The 21191-nt window shown below is 38.4% G+C and overlaps 4 non-coding genes and 1 pseudogene across 4 annotated transcripts; 3 read left to right on the plus strand and 2 right to left on the minus strand.

Moving 5' to 3' along the window:
• The first annotated feature begins 1633 nt into the window (after positions 1–1633).
• LOC147417003 (uncharacterized) lies at positions 1634–3106 on the plus strand (annotated as a pseudogene).
• Positions 3107–7360: 4254 nt separating this feature from the next.
• TRNAP-GGG (transfer RNA proline (anticodon GGG)) lies at positions 7361–7434 on the plus strand. Its single transcript has one exon. It is a non-coding gene; the product is annotated as a tRNA-Pro (tRNA).
• Positions 7435–11786: 4352 nt separating this feature from the next.
• Positions 11787–11858, plus strand: TRNAN-GUU (transfer RNA asparagine (anticodon GUU)). The gene has a single exon. It is a non-coding gene; the product is annotated as a tRNA-Asn (tRNA).
• Positions 11859–16357: 4499 nt separating this feature from the next.
• Positions 16358–16429, minus strand: TRNAN-GUU (transfer RNA asparagine (anticodon GUU)). Its single transcript has one exon. It is a non-coding gene; the product is annotated as a tRNA-Asn (tRNA).
• Positions 16430–20779: 4350 nt separating this feature from the next.
• Positions 20780–20853, minus strand: TRNAP-GGG (transfer RNA proline (anticodon GGG)). Its single transcript has one exon. It is a non-coding gene; the product is annotated as a tRNA-Pro (tRNA).
• Positions 20854–21191: the final 338 nt, after the last annotated feature.

Consider the following 21191-nt stretch of genomic DNA (forward strand, 5'->3'; position numbering starts at 1 on the left):
TTCAAATAATAAATATTCTTTTTTAGGCGGTCTCAGAGCGGCGGCTCAATCTATCAGTTACGAAATACCCCTAGCTCTATGTGTACTGTCGATATCCCTACGTGCGATTCGCCAAGCACGAATGAAAAAGATAGAAACGTTTTTACCTTGTAATAACAGTAAAAATTTCGTTAGATGATAACCAAATAGTTATCTGGGTGAACTCAAACAGCGTTTTTGCAGTTGCGGAGTCAAACCCAATAGTTCGTGGACGAACTGAAAACTTATCCAAGCGATGCAAGAGGCATGATCCCAAGGCTGTGATTCACTCTCCAGTCTCGAAGCGGATGGGAAGAGGCAGTCAATTTCTGTTCCCCCTTGGAGTTACAAAAAGTGATGAGCAAGAAACACGAATATACGCAAGAGATTTTCGAGGCGGGGGTAAATTAAATAGTATACGTAGAACAAATTATTTGGAAAAAGAAGGGAATGAAGTTGGATATTTAGATCTATTTATAGATGTACCTATCTCTACCTTTCCCACATTTGTTCCCCTCCCCGCTTTACCATATGAAATAGACTCAGCTTCGGTAGGGATAACTGAGTAGTGTATCTACATCATTTCATTCTCGAGTATAACGCCATTCACTTGAATGATAATGTTTGGGACGAAATAACCCTCATTGAAATTCTGCAATTTAGGAGAAAAAGTGATGCAAACAAAGTTGGGTACAACCTTTTCTTTTTTAGATGCAGGGCTTAAAAATTACAATTTCTAGAATTGAGAAACTGGATGAGGTTGAGACAGATTCGGAAGCAAATTTATAGCAAACAGAATCTCATTGATTGGGGGCGTAGATTCTTATCTGCAATTTAGAGAATTTACTCCCTTCATGATCTCGATGGGGAGCCGTATGAAGATCTAAGTTCATGTACGGTTTTGAAATAGAGGCGGGAGAATCCGTCGACTATCTTTATCCGGTAGCTTGAGTACAGTTGATATAGTTGAGACACAATCCAAATATGGTTTTTGGGGTGGAATCTGTGGCGTCAGCCAATAGGATTTATAGCCTTTTTCATCTCTTCATTGGCAGAATGTGAGAGATTGCCATTTGACTTGCCAGAGGCGGAGGAGGAGTTAGTGGCTGGTTACCAAACTGAATATTCAGGAATAAAATTTGGCTTATTTTATGTTGGTTCTCACCTAAATTTGTCAGCTTCCTCACCATTTGTAGTAGTTCTCTATTTGGGTGGATGGGATTTCTCAATTCCTTTTGTCGAAAATTTTGGACAAATTGTTTCAACTTCAAGTGTCATTGACAAGTCTCTCGACACGTTGAAACCGATTGTAGAGGTTGCCACTACATTATCCAAATCCTATTTTTACCTATTTTTCTCCATCTTGACAAGATGGACTCTACCTAGAGTCAGGATGGATCAATTACTAGATCTCGGATGGAAATTTCTACTGCCCATTGCTTCGGGAAATTCGTTGCTGACAGCTTCGTTTCGAATATTACTCATAAGTTGACGCATCCGCCTCATTTTCAGTTCAAGTTAAAACTATTGAATTTAATGTATGGAAACAAACGCATTACCTGTCCTCCCCTGTCACATGAAAATGTGTATCGAAAAGTAAATTTGAAATTGGATTTATCAATTTTATGTTTTTGGCAATAATTAAGTTTCAAAATTATGGTCAACAAGTTCTCGAAGCCGCAAACTACATTGGTCAAGGATTTGCAGTTACCTTGGATCATTCGAATCGTTTACCCATAACTGTTCAGTATCCATATGAAAAAAAATTACCATCCGAACGATTTCGTGGACGTATCCATTTCGAATTTGATAAATGTATTGCCTGCGAAGTACGCGTTCGCGTATGCCCGATCAATCTCCCAGTTGTCGATTGGATATTCCTGAAAGATGTGAAAAAAAAAAATTGAAAAACTATAGCATTGATTTTGGAGTTTGCATATTCTGTGGGAACTGCGTTGAGTACTGCCCAACAAATTGTCTGTCGATGACCGAAGAGTATGAACTTTCCAGTTACAATCGTCATGAACTCAATTTTGATCAAACGGCTTTGGGGCGTTTACCTCCTCCCGCCTCTGAAGATGTTTCAATTCAATTAGTTTTGAATTCAAGAAATTCTTTTAGGATAAATCTTGAGAACAAGAAAACTTGGCACCCAAGTCATAATTTGCCACACAAATTACCTGCTCAAATAATTTTTTGGATAATCTGTCTGCTCAAAAACTGTCGAATAAAGATTAAAAATAAAAAAAAAAAAGGAAAATTAAGTATTCACTATGAAAAAATTCAGCTGAAACACTTAAGTAATTGTGTCTAACGAATATCTCAGAATTAATTCACGATTTTGTTTTAGCACCGGTAGAATTGGGTATCCTGCTGGGAAGTTTAGGCGCAGTATCACTTGTCAATACAGTTAATTCCGCTTTTTCTCCGGGGTCGGTTTTCACTTGTATATCTTTATTATACTTTGTTTCGAATGCAGATTTCGTAGCTGCTGCGCAGTTGCCAGTTTATGTAGGAGCCATAAATGTTTTAACCGTATTTGCCGTCACGATTACTGATGAACCGGCAGGTTCTGAGACTACTGCCCGTGGCATAGGCTATATCATTACTGCAGGGACTTGCACAATCCTTTTTTCAACATTATCTTTTGTGATTCACAATACTAAATGGTTTGACTTAAGTCTCATTCCTCAATCGGGAATTTCTACATCAGGCACACTCGGAAGTAATGTCCAACAACTTGGATATAAATTATTGGGAGAATTCGTAATACCATTCGAACTTCTCTCGATACTTCTCCTAGCTGCTTTAGTGGGAGCAATTAATCTAGCACGCAATGAAGATGCATTTATTGTCAATAAGAAATCAGCTGCTTCAGCACCCTACAAAAATTCTACATTTTTCTAACCGACGGAGAATTATTTAAATAGAAATTTATATCGAAGCCCCGGGAAAAAAAAAAAAAGATAGATTGACTCATCAAAATGTTCGAGGAGAAATTTAATAGATCACGTTTGAACAAGGACTAATTCTGAGTGCTTATCTTTTATGTGTAGGTTTTTTCGGTCTAATTACGAGTAGAAATATGGTTAGGGCACTGATGAGTCTAGAGCTAATCTTTAACGCGATTACTTTAAATTTCATTACACTTTCAAATCTTTTTGACAACCGAGAGACTGGGGAAATATTTACATTATTTGTAATAGCCGTTGCAGCTGCTGAAGCTGCTACCGGGTTAGCTATTGCCCTTTCTATACATCGAAACAGGAGATCTACTCGTATCGATCAATCGAATTTGTTAAAATGGTGATTGATTGATAGGTTATACAGTTTTAAACACCTAGTTGTTGAATTTTCCCTCGGCGGCAATATTTTCACCTCAACAAATTAGTTTGATACTTTCTTCCAATTATATCTGCTAACTAACACCTTTTTTAGTTTACCATAACTTCAATATATAGCTTATCCCCCGAGTAGAAAAAAAAAAGAGAAATTTTTACAAAATAAAACTTAATTGGATAGATTTTGAAAGTGATGAAAAGAGCTTATCGGGAGTATTCGGCTATGGGGGGGAAAATAGATTTTCTTTTTTTCAAGTAACTACTAGGAATTCACCATATTGATTTAAGAGGAGTAAACAGACTCAATGGCACATTCAGTGAAAATCTATGATACATGTATTGGTTGTACCCAGTGTGTAAGAGCATGCCCTACAGATGTGCTAGAAATGATACCGTGGGATGGATGCAAGGCAAATCAAATAGCTTCTGCTCCCAGAACAGAAGATTGTGTGGGATGTAAGAGATGTGAATCTGCCTGTCCAACAGATTTTCTGAGTGTACGTGTCTACTTGGGGGCTGAAACTACCCGTAGTATGGGTCTAGCTTATTAATAGGTAGGACTGAAAAGTTAATCCCTAAATCATTCATTTCAACTCATACCCAAAACTTCCGACTTCCAAAGTTGGGTATGAGTCATCTCATTTGGCTTACACAGTCTCTATTAAAAATTATTTCTTTTTTAATTCATGATTAGTAATGTACCTCGGTTAACGGTAATCGTTTCCCTCCCAATTTTTGCTGGTCTGATGATTCCAATCCTGCCTCGTAATGGAAACAGAGTCACTCGATGGTATACTCTGGGTATTTGCATATTGGAATTTTTACCAATTACTTACATATTTTATTGTCATTTTCGAATCGATTATCAGTCAATCCAGTTGTTGGAAACCTTTAACTGGATAAACAATATCCATCTTCACTGGTCATTAGGAATCGACGGGCTTTCCCTCGGTCTTGTCATATTGACGGGTTTTGCAACTACTCTGGCAACCTTATCGGCTTGGCCTATCACTCGTAATACACGGCTATTTTACTTTTTAATGCTGATTATGTATGGCGGCCAAATTGGATTATTTGTTTCCCGAGACATTTTGCTTTTTTTCTTTATGTGGGAAATAGAACTCATTCCAGTCTATTTACTACTATGTTTATGGGGCGGAAAAAGACGTTTATACTCAGCCACGAAATTTGTCCTATACACAGCTGGTGGCTCAATATTTTTATTGGTGGCGGCTTTGACTATGAGTTTTTATGGTAGCGAGGTTCCTTCTTTTAATATTCAGGATTTGATACATAAATCATATCCCCTTTCGTTAGAAGTACTAATCTACGTAGGTTTCTTGGTGGCTTATGCCGTGAAATTGCCTATCTTTCCCTTCCATACCTGGTTACCAGATACTCATGGGGAGGCACACTACAGCACATGTATGTTATTAGCCGGAGTGCTGTTAAAAATGGGTGGATACGGACTTATTCGAATTAATTTGGAATTATTAACTCATGCACATTTTTTACTTGGATCGTGGATGATGTTATTTGGAGCGATTCAAATTATATACGCCTCCTTAATTTCAATGAGTCAGCGCAATTTAAAAGAAGAATAGCTTATTCTTCCATTTCTCATATGGGTTTTGTAACCATCGGAATCGGTTCTTTTACAGAGACAGGTATTAATGGAGCTATATTACAAATGATTTCCCACGGTTTGATTGGAGCTGCCTTATTTTTCCTCGCAGGTACCTGTTACGACAGAACTCGAACTTATCTACTAGATCAATTGGGAGGGGCTGCTATTTCAATGCCTAAATTATTTACCATGTTTAGCACCCTTTCGTTGGCTTCTCTTGCATTACCGGGAATGAGTGGTTTCGTGTCGGAATTGCTAGTTTTTTTGGGAGTTGTTACTTCTAATCAATATTCTTTTGCCTTTAAGGCGGGAATTACGGTGCTAGAGGGAATTGGTACGGTATTAACTCCCATCTACTTACTATCAATGTTACGCCAACTATTTTATGGTTACAGGTTTTTTGACAAATCAAATCCTTACTCAATTGATCCTGGTCCAAGAGAATTATTTATTCTAATTTGTTTTCTCCTACCAATACTAGGTATCGGTTTATACCCAAATTTGATTTTATCTATTGGGAGTACTGAAATCCCTTCCCTCCCACTTACATGACTCAACGTTCTGAGCTAAAAAATGAGTACCTAGAGAATTTAGTACAAACAAATAAGCTTATTTGTACACCACCTCTATGGCATAGAAGCATGGGATAAAGAAAAGAGTTTCTTGGAAGGCTAATATAATAGATTCATACTGTACACGAAATAGCTGCAATTTTGTAATTGTTTTTATCTGCAGGAAATGGAGAGGCAGAAACAGACATTTGGAAAATACATCTATTTACTAGCAAGTCTGTTCCTGTTTCTCCTTTTAGGTTTTTGGAGTTATTTTGCTACCCTGCTGCTCCCCCAATTTCTCAATGTAGTTAAAATTTTTGTCAATTAATTTTTTTTTTTTTCAAACCACTTTTTTTTTAATCTCCCCCTTCCTTTTTATTTTCCTTCAATTTGCCAAAATTAACCTTCTGGTCTTTACGCTAACCATCCGTAATTATGCAATCCAACTCCTAATAAATTGACTCCCAAGAAACAAATCCAAACTAAGAAAAATCCCATAGATGCTGTCGTGGCCGGTCCCTCCCCCATCTTTCTCTTATCCACCTTTGTATGAAGGTAAGTAGCATATACTAACCGAGTTAACCAACGCCCAAGTCTCTTTTGGTCCCAACTCCAGTAAGATCCCCGAGCTTCATTAGCCCACACTGCGCCAGAAAGTATACCAATAGTCAACAGAGAAAACCCCAAACTTATTGTTTGGCAAGCCCACTTATCCAAGCAATTAATCAATTGGCACTTCCGTGAGTTGGAGATGAGGAAGTAGGAATAGTTTTCTGCACCGGTTTGTTTCCACAGATTCTTACGAGGGTTCATCAAAAAAAAGAAAGATTGTTTTTCAAACTTGTGTTCCAAAGTTACACTACCTACCTTGCCGTAGAATAAACTTAATAAAGTTATTGCTAGCGAAGACCCACACAATGAGGTTATATAACTAATCAACATCGCACTTACATGCGTCATTAACCACTGAGACTGCGAAGCGGGTACTAACAACGTGGGGGAACGCATTTGCTGGGGAAGACTTGAAGTTGCGAAGGCGTGAATCAACATAGCACCAGGTGCGAGTACTGCATGCGATAAACCAATTTGGTCTCTAACTTCTAAAATTGAATATAATAAGGAGAAGCCCCACGATAGAAACATTAGCGACTCGTACAGATTACCTAGCGGTAAGTGCCTGGTTTGGAGGTAGCGAGTAATCAGAAATCCTGTAGTACAGAAAAAAGCAATTGTCATGCTATTTTTGCTGAAATGATCAATTTTATCAACTTTGTAAAATAAATTGATGAGGTTCAACAAAGTTACGAAAAAAAACATCACAAACGAAATATTAACAAATATGTACTCTATGCCTGTATATGTCGTAATTGAGGGAGACCAGTAATTTATTCTTTTAATTTATTACGAATTAATCACTTTAGAGTGGATTATCACCAATAAAGTCGGTGACTTTATTTTCTAAGTAATCAAGGTAGTTTACAATTTGTCTTTTTTTTTTTTATTTCACTATTTCACGTGCCGCTACTCGGATTCGAACCGAGATGCTTTGGCACTGCTTCCTAAGAGCAGCGTGTCTACCTATTTCACCATAGCGGCTTATCAAAATAGAAACAAATACATACTTAATTGTATATTGGTTCGGACCGATAAGTCAACTGTTACATAGTTTGATAAGATGTAACAGAAGTTTTGAAATGCATATAGGTTAAGAAATAAGAAGATTAATCACTTATTTAGTTAGTTCATTTATTAAAAATAAAAAACATCTTAATCTAAACCAGATGGGTAGATATAATCGTGTATATAGATAGATAGATATACGGAATATGGCGCAGTTTGGTAGCGCGCCATCTTGGGGTGATGGAGGTCACAGGTTCAAATCCTGCTATTCCGAACGTAGACGAGCCCTTTCTATCTATAGAAATGTCGTAACATCGTGCATGTTATAACACTGCACAGAGACCCACACTACGGCTTAGTTTAAAGCGAGTGTTACGTGGCTTATGTGTTTGTACATAAATAGGTTAAATTAAACTAACGAGGGAAAATCTTAAAAAAGGAAGGAGTTATAACCCCCCCCCTTCTTTTTTTTTCCTTGATTTATTTCTTTCTATTTTCTAAATTTGTGGTATGGAAGTCTAAGAAATTCCCTGTATCTTGCGCTCTCACAATATGCTTTAAGATCGGTCAAATTCTTACATTGACGTGAAATAACATTTAAATACTTATTTGGGATATATCTTTGTTCTAATAGGGAGGTCATTTCATCCTTAAACTCAATATTTCCAAAAATAGATTAACATACACCAATTGCTTGAAGTTGATTGATAAAGGCGATTACGTCACTGATTATCCATACTATAACTGTTATACAAAATATTTTCAAATTTCACCCAATTTTTCTATATTTCCGGGGAATAAAAATTGTAGATTATTAATATGTCAAATTTTGTCAGTTCCTGTCAAGGAATTATGCTAATTTTGTGGTTTTTTTAACTGTTTGTTCACTCTTCTACATATCTGTCAAACAACTACCCGGGAATATAGAATAGTACTAATTTTTCTGGAAAGGTTTTTTTTCAGTTCCATAATAAAAACTTTTTGAACGTCCGCTTAAAACAGATTGAGCCAAAGAAAAAGATTTCAACGACTTTTCCACTGATTTAATTTTCCAGCTATGATTACGAATTTTCTTCATTGATGCAGAAGTACGTTTCTTCGGAACGGCCATATTCTATTGAGTATTCTTGTAGCTTTTTCTCTTTGCAATTACCAGTTATGTTGATATGTATCAGTAGAATGAATATAATGGATAGAAAAGTGGACAAATAACAAAGAGGGACAGATATCAAATAAAAAAAAAACTTTGCATCGATGCATCAATCTTTCAAGTATCTTAGTAATTTGACTTACCTATGCAATTATTTGTTAGTTGCATTACTACAATTAAAATGGATGGAATCAATTGCAAATCTAATTATACTTCCTCTGCATCCTCGACTCCCTCACGTTTTTCTTTTGGAAAAAATCTTTTTTATTACCAATTTATCTTCGAAACAGTTATGTAAGATCCGTCCCTTGACAACTGCATTCGCTAGCCACGGAGAACCAATATCTATTTTAGATCCGTCACGAATAAGCAAGACTCGACCCATGGATACTTTTGTGTCAGATCCCCGTGTATTTAAATTTGAGGGAAAATGACGAACATCGTGGAATCTTCCCGGTTGTACTCGTAGTTGTTTTCCTCCAATATCAATAATTGCGTATCCACCAATTCTGACTCTCTCTTTCCATTTTTCCATATTTCCTCCCCCCGAGAAAGAAAAAAATTCGTTCACAAAGCGAGTTGATTCGTTTCCAAATTTTACAACTCGAATAAGTATCTCGGTCACGTGCAAATACTGTCAAGTTTTTTGATTGTTGCTTCTTTCATGAAATCAAAATTATTGAGTCTCTTTTTCTTTTTTACTCAAAAATCAATTATTTTGTCTGCATACATTCCATCTAGTAATGCTCTTACACTTCCCCCCCCCCCCCCGTCGGGAAGTAGCAACAAATTAAATTTGGAGTTGACTACGTCTGTGAAACTTTCAAACGAATACGCTTGGATTATTCCTTCGTGTCCATTAATAGCTTCTTGTTGCACTGGATCGTTATCATTCTTTTTTCCAAGAGTTGCAAGGGGTTTCCATCGCCTGTGCGCATTGCTCAACGTTTTTTCATTAGCTATTTCTACGTTTGTGTCACTTGCCATATTTCAGGAACAATTTGTGAAAAACCCGATTCAGCAATATTTATGGATTTGGATACCGAGAAGTACTTTTTGCGTAGAAATAGGCTTTTTAGTCGATTCACTTACTTTAGTAATGTCACTACTGGTTACCACTGTAGGCGTGTTAGTTATGATTTATAGCGATAGTTATATGTGTTATGACCGGGGATATACCAGGTTTTATGCTTATTTGAGTTTGTTTACCGCGTCAATGTTAGGGTCAGTTCTCAGCCCCAACTTAATACAGCTTTACGTGTTTTGGGAGTTAGTTGGAATGTGTTCCTATCTATTAGTAGGTTTTTGGTTTGCTAGGTCAAGTGCCGCAAATGCTTGTCAAAAAGCTTTTGTTACCAACCGCATAGGAGATTTTGGATTACTTTTAGGTATTCTAGGTATTTACTGGACAACTGGTAGTTTCGAGATTTCCGAATTGTGTGATTGATTTGCCAAATTAAAAGAAATTGGATTTTCCAATCCAATCTTGACAAATATCATTGCTTTTTTACTCCTTGCAGGTCCAGTTGCTAAATCTGCTCAATTTCCGCTTCACGTATGGCTGCCAGATGCAATGGAGGGACCCACGCCCATATCGGCCCTTATTCACGCAGCTACTATGGTAGCTGCCGGGATTTTTTTCATTGCCCGAATTTATGGTCTAATTTCTACGCTTCCCTTAGTGATGCAAGCCAGCTCTTGGCTTGGTGGAGCAACGGCTTTGCTGGGTGCCACATTAGCTCTTGCACAAAGAGATCTAAAAAAGGGTCTTGCTTATTCCACCATGTCTCAGTTGGGATATATGGTTTCAGCCCTAGGCATCGGCGCTTACCAATCTGCTCTCTTCCATCTCGTGACGCATGCCTATTCAAAAGCTTTATTATTTCTCGGAGCCGGTTCAGTAATTCACTCAATTGAAAAAGTTGTTGGATATTCACCTAACAGGAGTCAAAACATGTTTTTCATGGGTGGCTTACGTAAGTACATGCCAATTACTGGAACTACTTTTCTTCCGGTACCCTTTCTCTATCTGGAATACCGCCCTTAGCCTGTTTTTGGTCCAAAGATGAGATTATTCACGAAAGTTGGTTAAGTTCTCTTCCACTTGGAATTCTAGCTTCTGGCACAGCAGGTCTTACGGCGTTTTATATGTTTCGTATCTATCTCCTTACTTTCGAGGGGGATTTTTGCACTATTAAAACGGATTGGGTTGACTTTAACCATTTTGCGCCATTGTCCATAAGTATGTGGGGTGAAACTGAAGGAAATCTTTCACTAAATCAAATTAATCAAAATGTTGCATCGGTACGATTGGGAATAACAAAAAACAAAGGGTTTTCGTCATCATATCTAGCAAACCCAAATGGAATTACTAACGTCCATTACGATCAGAGCTTGCCGAAGCCTAAAGAATCGTCTTCTGCCATGACATTTTCTCTAGTGATGCTTGCAATACCCACTACATTAGTAGGACTACTGGGAATTAATCTCATAGGAGAAACTGCCAATTTTGAATTATCCCCGGAGTGGTTAATTAATCCAGTTCACTTTTTCGAACTTAGTAAATCTTTCAATATTTATATAAAAATATTGCTAAACTCGCGTAGCTCACTTATTTTATCTTTTTTTGGAATATTTTTTTCCTTCATTATTTACAAAAAAAGTTATAAATATTTTTATATTACTAAAAAATTAGTTGGATTTACCAATTAGTTAGTAAATTTGGGTTGCTTGTTCAATCTTGGTCACTAAATCGGGGTTATATTGATTACTATTATGATATATGCTTTGTGCGTAATCTAAGATCTTTAAGTAAGTCACTTTCAGATTTTGATCGTTACGGAATCGACGGTTTTGTCAACGTAATCGGAGCCTTAAATTTTTTTGGAGGAGAGTTTATACGTTACGGAGAAAATGGTAGGATATCTTATTACTTATTCATAATTATTTTTGGAGCTATTTTATCATCAGTACTAATCTTCATCTTTTTTCCTTTTCCATAAACTGCTACTTTCGTTTCACGAAACTCCAATTCGCGTTCATTTCTCCCGACTATTTTTCATCTTCCCCATCTTTCTAATTCTATTTTGCTTCCTCTATTCCCCCTAATTCTAGTCCTCAAAATAACGTGGAGGAAGAATCCCGCAACTATTCTACTACGCCTCCCGGAAGGGGGGAATAGAAACCACTCATTGGTGATTGATCAATACGAATCTTGGGAGGGGCTTGCCAGGTTGATCTTGACCTCGTCTCGGCCGGTTGACCCCCCCCCCCCACCCTCCCACGCCCATGATTTGGGGCCCCTCCATTCGAATGGGATTGCTATCGCCACTACCCCCCCCTATAATGAATGGGGGCTAGGGAGTACGCAAAGTTTTTGCAATGGCAAAGAAAGCTTAACTCCTTCCAGATTTGGAATTGGCTTCTGGAAAAAGGTATTCAAGCAAGTGTGTATGGGACTGAATCCCCTACCATTTTCCCCGGTAGCTCAGCGGTAGAGCGGTCGGCTGTTAACCGATTGGTCGTAGGTTCGAATCCTATCCGGGGAGATCCGTATCTACGTCAAGAATTTCCACTAATACTAATTAGGATTAGGAGAGCTGTATTTCACATCACACATATGCCAAATCAAGTTGGCGTGACCCACCAACCACTGAATGGTTTGCTATCGCGCTATTTTAGGCCTCGACACCAACGAATGGAAACGAGAATATTGGCACGTTCCGTTCTCCCCCCCCCCCCCACTTGACTAATTTAATTGGCCCATTCCAGTCATTCGATACACCGGATTGATTTAAAGTGGAAATTCTTAGATTTCGACGCCTCAATGAGATCCTTGGAGCTACTTGGGGAGGGTGAGGGGGGGGGGAAATCCAAAATCTTATCGAGGATAGTTATTGGGAAGACAAAGAATTGTCTTCGTTCGCATAATTCCTGCGGAATAACCTATATCACTCCTTCCAATCCTACCTCTCAGTGGAGAGACTCCTAATTCCTATAGTAACTGTTCTCCAACTTCTTTTCTTTTTGAAATGCTATAATTAGATTTTCCGTATCAGTAAAAGGAAAATAGAGATCTTCCTCCTACTGAGTGAGTTGGCTTCCAATTCTATGGCTAGAGATCTAAACGGAGTGGGGAGTATCTAGGTGAGGAAACAACAGTTGTTTCATGACATCGAACTTTCATGAAGGAATTGTTTCATTGTTCAATCCAGTGATGCTTTACCAAACCGAAACGGATTGGATAGATATTCATAAGTTTCAAGCAACATATTATAAATAAGAAAATCCCGAAATGGGGAACGGTTCCGTCTCAGCCATTTGTTTCTATGAACCAGAAGCCTAAACCGAAGAAATCGTTCCGGGAAATCCTCCGCTACCGCGTAGCAACCCAAACGAACGGGAGTAAATATCTGCGGATATTGCAGATGTATATCTACGGAAGAGGTTTCCCTGACGTATTCGGAATCTCGCTCCTCCTCTTCCAGAGGAAGATTATTCCGCCGATTGAGAGATGAGTCGGGTTTCAATTTTGGATTCTCTTCGCTATAGAGGAAAAAATCTTTAATTTTATTATTTGACATCTTCTGAAGGCGCTGCCTTCTCATACCGTAAATGGTGTGAAGCCTCCGTGCCAGTTCTTTCGTTGACAACAAGTTGCGGCGCAGGGAAGGAATGTTAGGGTCTGGCTGGAACAGAAGCATGGGGTCCCAGATGAAGCGCCCCCCGAAGAGTCGAGTCATTTCATTCAATCGATCACAATGTGTTTCATACTCATTAGATGAATCGCCAGAGATTCCCAATTCGAGAAATTGCTCACGTAACAACATATTATCCAATCGGTTTTCCAATCTTTTAATGGAATTATCTGTTCCATTAGTGACAGATTTCTCGAAGCTGAAAAGATACCCGCTTTTCTCGCGCCACTTACTTCTCTTTCCCTAATCTTACTGAATTCAAAATCTTGTTGGGGTATGTAATTCTGATTGTAGTAAAGAAGAATTAAGTTATACAAATGGTTGGGTTCGGATAATACCCCCATCAATTCGTAAGTCCCGCTTCGCAGGAAACGGAGACGCCAAGCCTTGCGGGACCAAGTAATCTCACGCGATATCTCTGCCGCTGAGTTTCTTAATTCGGGTGACTGTTGCATCTCGAAATCGGTTAGACTACTAATTCTCCCTCTTTTCAGAATTTGGAAGAGCGACTTAGAGAGGTTACACCTGAGCAATACTTGGGTTTTCCAATAGGAAGAGGGGGAGGAAAACTATTACTGCGCGGCTCTCTCCCCTACAAATTTCCGACGTGGGAAATTATTCGAGAGGTTTTTCTAGGACGCCACAAGCTAGGTTTAAGTCATTCTCTACGAGTTTGTCGATAACAATGAAATTATCTTCTTTTCCCCTATCCATTTGAACGAATCGCGAGCTACTAATTTGGCTATTAGCTCTGGGAGATGCAAAAACATAGTGAATTCATCAATTGTTGATTCGGTTGTTGAAGGTTCCACACCAGTTAGACAGTAATAAAATCGCTTTATTAACTCGATCACGACCAATAAAGGAAAAGTTGTGAGAGAAATATCTGTCAAACTATTCTTTTACTTCTGCCATCTTGTGGAAGAAGATTTCCCATTCAAATTAGATTCCAACTCGATTGCCCATATCACAACCAGCGAATTGTTGCCTATGCAAATCTAATCCTATTGTGTTGCTACATACAAACTTTCTCCCTTGGAAGTACTATCATAACGCTTCATTAGCGAGAGAAATCTCCTCAATGGTTGGGTGGGAACAACAACAACGGAGATAGTAAAGAGAGAGAATTCTTCTCGCTAATGAAGCGTTATTGAAAGGTACTTCCAAAGGGAGAAAGTTTGTATGTAGCAACACAATTGGATTAGCTTTGCATAGCAACATTCGACTGTTAGTGATATGGGCAATGAGATGGAATCTAATTCTGAATGGGAATCTCTTCCTACAAGATGGCAGAATAAAGAATAGTTTGACAGATATTTCTCTCACAACTTTTCCATTTATTGGTCGTGACGAGTTAAAATGCGATTTTATTACTTGTCTAACTGGTATGTGGAACCTTCAACAACCGAATCAACAATTGATGAATTCACTATGTTTTTGCATCTCCCAGAGCTAATAGCCAAATTAGTAGCTCGCGATTCGTTCCAAATGGATAGGGGAAAAGAAGATAATTTCATTGTTATCGACAAACTCGTAGAGAATGACTTAAACCTAGCTTGTGGCGTCCTAGAAAACCTCTCGAATAATTTCCCACGTCCGAAATTTGTAGGGGAGAGAGCCGGCGCAGTAATAGTTTTCCTCCCCCTCTTCCTATTGGAAAACCCAAGTATTGCTCAGGTGTAACCTCTCTAAGTCGCTCTTCAAATCTCTGAAAAGAGGGAGAATTAGTAGTCTAACCGATTTCGAGATGCAACAGTCACCCGAATTAAGAAACTCAGCGGCAGAGATATCGCGTGAGATTACTTGGTCCCGCAAGGCTTGGCGTCTCCGTTTCCTGCGAAGCGGGACTTACGAATTGATGGGGTATTATCCGAACCCAACCATTTGTATAACTTAATTCTTCTTTACTACAATCAGAATTACATACCCCAACAAGATTTTGAATTCAGTAAGATTAGGGGAAAGAGAAGTAAGTGGCGCGAGAAAAGCGGGTATCTTTTCAGCTTCGAGAAATCTGTCACTAATGGAACAGATAATTCCATTAAAAGATTGGAAACCGATTGGATAATATGTTGTTACGTGAGCAATTTCTCGAATTGGGAATCTCTGGCGATTCATCTAATGAGTATGAAACACATTGTGATCGATTGAATGAAATGACTCGACTCTTCGGGGGGCGCTTCATCTGGGACCCCATGCTTCTGTTCCAGCCAGACCCTAACATTCCTTCCCTGCGCCGCAACTTGTTGTCAACGAAAGAACTGGCACGGAGGCTTCACACCATTTACGGTATGAGAAGGCAGCGCCTTCAGAAGATGTCAAATAATAAAATTAAAGATTTTTTCCTCTATAGCGAAGAGAATCCAAAATTGAAACCCGACTCATCTCTCAATCGGCGGAATAATCTTCCTCTGGAAGAGGAGGAGCGAGATTCCGAATACGTCAGGGAAACCTCTTCCGTAGATATACATCTGCAATATCCGCAGATATTTACTCCCGTTCGTTTGGGTTGCTACGCGGTAGCGGAGGATTTCCCGGAACGATTTCTTCGGTTTAGGCTTCTGGTTCATAGAAACAAATGGCTGAGACGGAACCGTTCCCCATTTCGGGATTTTCTTATTTATAATATGTTGCTTGAAACTTATGAATATCTATCCAATCCGTTTCGGTTTGGTAAAGCATCACTGGATTGAACAATGAAACAATTCCTTCATGAAAGTTCGATGTCATGAAACAACTGTTGTTTCCTCACCTAGATACTCCCCACTCCGTTTAGATCTCTAGCCATAGAATTGGAAGCCAACTCACTCAGTAGGAGGAAGATCTCTATTTTCCTTTTACTGATACGGAAAATCTAATTATAGCATTTCAAAAAGAAAAGAAGTTGGAGAACAGTTACTATAGGAATTAGGAGTCTCTCCACTGAGAGGTAGGATTGGAAGGAGTGATATAGGTTATTCCGCAGGAATTATGCGAACGAAGACAATTCTTTGTCTTCCCAATAACTATCCTCGATAAGATTTTGGATTTCCCCCCCCCCCCTCACCCTCCCCAAGTAGCTCCAAGGATCTCATTGAGGCGTCGAAATCTAAGAATTTCCACTTTAAATCAATCCGGTGTATCGAATGACTGGAATGGGCCAATTAAATTAGTCAAGTGGGGGGGGGGAGAAACGGAACGTGCCAATATTCTCGTTTCCATTCGTTGGTGTCGAGGCCTAAAATAGCGCGATAGCAAACCATTCAGTGGTTGGTGGGTCACGCCAACTTGATTTGGCATATGTGTGATGTGAAATACAGCTCTCCTAATCCTAATTAGTATTAGTGGAAATTCTTGACGTAGATACGGATCTCCCCGGATAGGATTCGAACCTACGACCAATCGGTTAACAGCCGACCGCTCTACCGCTGAGCTACCGGGGAAAATGGTAGGGGATTCAGTCCCATACACACTTGCTTGAATACCTTTTTTCCAGAAGCCAATTCCAAATCTGGAAGGAGTTAAGCTTTCTTTGCCATTGCAAAAACTTTGCGTACTCCCTAGCCCCCATTCATTATAGGGGGGGTAGTGGCGATAGCAATCCCATTCGAATGGAGGGGCCCCCAAATCATGGGCGTGGGAGGGTGGGGGGGGGGGTCAACCGGCCGAGACGAGGTCAAGATCAACCTGGCAAGCCCCTCCCAAGATTCGTATTGATCAATCACCAATGAGTGGTTTCTATTCCCCCCTTCCGGGAGGCGTAGTAGAATAGTTGCGGGATTCTTCCTCCACGTTATTTTGAGGACTAGAATTAGGGGGAATAGAGGAAGCAAAATAGAATTAGAAAGATGGGAAGATGAAAAATAGTCGGGAGAAATGAACGCGAATTGGAGTTTCGTGAAACGAAAGTAGCAGTTTATGGAAAAGGAAAAAAGATGAAGATTAGTACTGATGATAAAATAGCTCCAAAAATAATTATGAATAAGTAATAAGATATCCTACCATTTTCTCCGTAACGTATAAACTCTCCTCCAAAAAAATTTAAGGCTCCGATTACGTTGACAAAACCGTCGATTCCGTAACGATCAAAATCTGAAAGTGACTTACTTAAAGATCTTAGATTACGCACAAAGCATATATCATAATAGTAATCAATATAACCCCGATTTAGTGACCAAGATTGAACAAGCAACCCAAATTTACTAACTAATTTGGTAAATCCAACTAATTTTTTAGTAATATAAAAATATTTATAACTTTTTTTGTAAATAATGAAGGAAAAAAATATTCCAAAAAAAGATAAAATAAGTGAGCTACGCGAGTTTAGCAATATTTTTATATAAATATTGAAAGATTTACTAAGTTCGAAAAAGTGAACTGGATTAATTAACCACTCCGGGGATAATTCAAAATTGGCAGTTTCTCCTATGAGATTAATTCCCAGTAGTCCTACTAATGTAGTGGGTATTGCAAGCATCACTAGAGAAAATGTCATGGCAGAAGACGATTCTTTAGGCTTCGGCAAGCTCTGATCGTAATGGACGTTAGTAATTCCATTTGGGTTTGCTAGATATGATGACGAAAACCCTTTGTTTTTTGTTATTCCCAATCGTACCGATGCAACATTTTGATTAATTTGATTTAGTGAAAGATTTCCTTCAGTTTCACCCCACATACTTATGGACAATGGCGCAAAATGGTTAAAGTCAACCCAATCCGTTTTAATAGTGCAAAAATCCCCCTCGAAAGTAAGGAGATAGATACGAAACATATAAAACGCCGTAAGACCTGCTGTGCCAGAAGCTAGAATTCCAAGTGGAAGAGAACTTAACCAACTTTCGTGAATAATCTCATCTTTGGACCAAAAACAGGCTAAGGGCGGTATTCCAGATAGAGAAAGGGTACCCGGAAGAAAAGTAGTTCCAGTAATTGGCATGTACTTACGTAAGCCACCCATGAAAAACATGTTTTGACTCCTGTTAGGTGAATATCCAACAACTTTTTCAATTGAGTGAATTACTGAACCGGCTCCGAGAAATAATAAAGCTTTTGAATAGGCATGCGTCACGAGATGGAAGAGAGCAGATTGGTAAGCGCCGATGCCTAGGGCTGAAACCATATATCCCAACTGAGACATGGTGGAATAAGCAAGACCCTTTTTTAGATCTCTTTGTGCAAGAGCTAATGTGGCACCCAGCAAAGCCGTTGCTCCACCAAGCCAAGAGCTGGCTTGCATCACTAAGGGAAGCGTAGAAATTAGACCATAAATTCGGGCAATGAAAAAAATCCCGGCAGCTACCATAGTAGCTGCGTGAATAAGGGCCGATATGGGCGTGGGTCCCTCCATTGCATCTGGCAGCCATACGTGAAGCGGAAATTGAGCAGATTTAGCAACTGGACCTGCAAGGAGTAAAAAAGCAATGATATTTGTCAAGATTGGATTGGAAAATCCAATTTCTTTTAATTTGGCAAATCAATCACACAATTCGGAAATCTCGAAACTACCAGTTGTCCAGTAAATACCTAGAATACCTAAAAGTAATCCAAAATCTCCTATGCGGTTGGTAACAAAAGCTTTTTGACAAGCATTTGCGGCACTTGACCTAGCAAACCAAAAACCTACTAATAGATAGGAACACATTCCAACTAACTCCCAAAACACGTAAAGCTGTATTAAGTTGGGGCTGAGAACTGACCCTAACATTGACGCGGTAAACAAACTCAAATAAGCATAAAACCTGGTATATCCCCGGTCATAACACATATAACTATCGCTATAAATCATAACTAACACGCCTACAGTGGTAACCAGTAGTGACATTACTAAAGTAAGTGAATCGACTAAAAAGCCTATTTCTACGCAAAAAGTACTTCTCGGTATCCAAATCCATAAATATTGCTGAATCGGGTTTTTCACAAATTGTTCCTGAAATATGGCAAGTGACACAAACGTAGAAATAGCTAATGAAAAAACGTTGAGCAATGCGCACAGGCGATGGAAACCCCTTGCAACTCTTGGAAAAAAGAATGATAACGATCCAGTGCAACAAGAAGCTATTAATGGACACGAAGGAATAATCCAAGCGTATTCGTTTGAAAGTTTCACAGACGTAGTCAACTCCAAATTTAATTTGTTGCTACTTCCCGACGGGGGGGGGGGGGAATGTAAGAGCATTACTAGATGGAATGTATGCAGACAAAATAATTGATTTTTGAGTAAAAAAGAAAAGAGACTCAATAATTTTGATTTCATGAAAGAAGCAACAATCAAAAAACTTGACAGTATTTGCACGTGACCGAGATACTTATTCGAGTTGTAAAATTTGGAAACGAATCAACTCGCTTTGTGAACGAATTTTTTTCTTTCTCGGGGGGAGGAAATATGGAAAAATGGAAAGAGAGAGTCAGAATTGGTGGATACGCAATTATTGATATTGGAGAAAACAACTACGAGTACAACCGGGAAGATTCCACGATGTTCGTCATTTTCCCTCAAATTTAAATACACGGGGATCTGACACAAAAGTATCCATGGGTCGAGTCTTGCTTATTCGTGACGGATCTAAAATAGATATTGGTTCTCCGTGGCTAGCGAATGCAGTTGTCAAGGGACGGATCTTACATAACTGTTTCGAAGATAAATTGGTAATAAAAAAGATTTTTTCCAAAAGAAAAACGTGAGGGAGTCGAGGATGCAGAGGAAGTATAATTAGATTTGCAATTGATTCCATCCATTTTAATTGTAGTAATGCAACTAACAAATAATTGCATAGGTAAGTCAAATTACTAAGATACTTGAAAGATTGATGCATCGATGCAAAGTTTTTTTTTTTATTTGATATCTGTCCCTCTTTGTTATTTGTCCACTTTTCTATCCATTATATTCATTCTACTGATACATATCAACATAACTGGTAATTGCAAAGAGAAAAAGCTACAAGAATACTCAATAGAATATGGCCGTTCCGAAGAAACGTACTTCTGCATCAATGAAGAAAATTCGTAATCATAGCTGGAAAATTAAATCAGTGGAAAAGTCGTTGAAATCTTTTTCTTTGGCTCAATCTGTTTTAAGCGGACGTTCAAAAAGTTTTTATTATGGAACTGAAAAAAAACCTTTCCAGAAAAATTAGTACTATTCTATATTCCCGGGTAGTTGTTTGACAGATATGTAGAAGAGTGAACAAACAGTTAAAAAACCACAAAATTAGCATAATTCCTTGACAGGAACTGACAAAATTTGACATATTAATAATCTACAATTTTTATTCCCCCCGGAAATATAGAAAAATTGGGTGAAATTTGAAAATATTTTGTATAACAGTTATAGTATGGATAATCAGTGACGTAATCGCCTTTATCAATCAACTTCAAGCAATTGGTGTATGTTAATCTATTTTTGGAAATATTGAGTTTAAGGATGAAATGACCTCCCTATTAGAACAAAGATATATCCCAAATAAGTATTTAAATGTTATTTCACGTCAATGTAAGAATTTGACCGATCTTAAAGCATATTGTGAGAGCGCAAGATACAGGGAATTTCTTAGACTTCCATACCACAAATTTAGAAAATAGAAAGAAATAAATCAAGGAAAAAAAAAGAAGGGGGGGGTTATAACTCCTTCCTTTTTTAAGATTTTCCCTCGTTAGTTTAATTTAACCTATTTATGTACAAACACATAAGCCACGTAACACTCGCTTTAAACTAAGCCGTAGTGTGGGTCTCTGTGCAGTGTTATAACATGCACGATGTTACGACATTTCTATAGATAGAAAGGGCTCGTCTACGTTCGGAATAGCAGGATTTGAACCTGTGACCTCCATCACCCCAAGATGGCGCGCTACCAAACTGCGCCATATTCCGTATATCTATCTATCTATATACACGATTATATCTACCCATCTGGTTTAGATTAAGATGTTTTTTATTTTTAATAAATGAACTAACTAAATAAGTGATTAATCTTCTTATTTCTTAACCTATATGCATTTCAAAACTTCTGTTACATCTTATCAAACTATGTAACAGTTGACTTATCGGTCCGAACCAATATACAATTAAGTATGTATTTGTTTCTATTTTGATAAGCCGCTATGGTGAAATAGGTAGACACGCTGCTCTTAGGAAGCAGTGCCAAAGCATCTCGGTTCGAATCCGAGTAGCGGCACGTGAAATAGTGAAATAAAAAAAAAAAAGACAAA

Source organism: Adiantum capillus-veneris, unplaced genomic scaffold, assembly GCF_014529385.1.
Source record: "Adiantum capillus-veneris isolate H3 unplaced genomic scaffold, ASM1452938v2 Hic_scaffold_33, whole genome shotgun sequence".
Taxonomy (NCBI): domain Eukaryota; kingdom Viridiplantae; phylum Streptophyta; class Polypodiopsida; order Polypodiales; family Pteridaceae; genus Adiantum; species Adiantum capillus-veneris.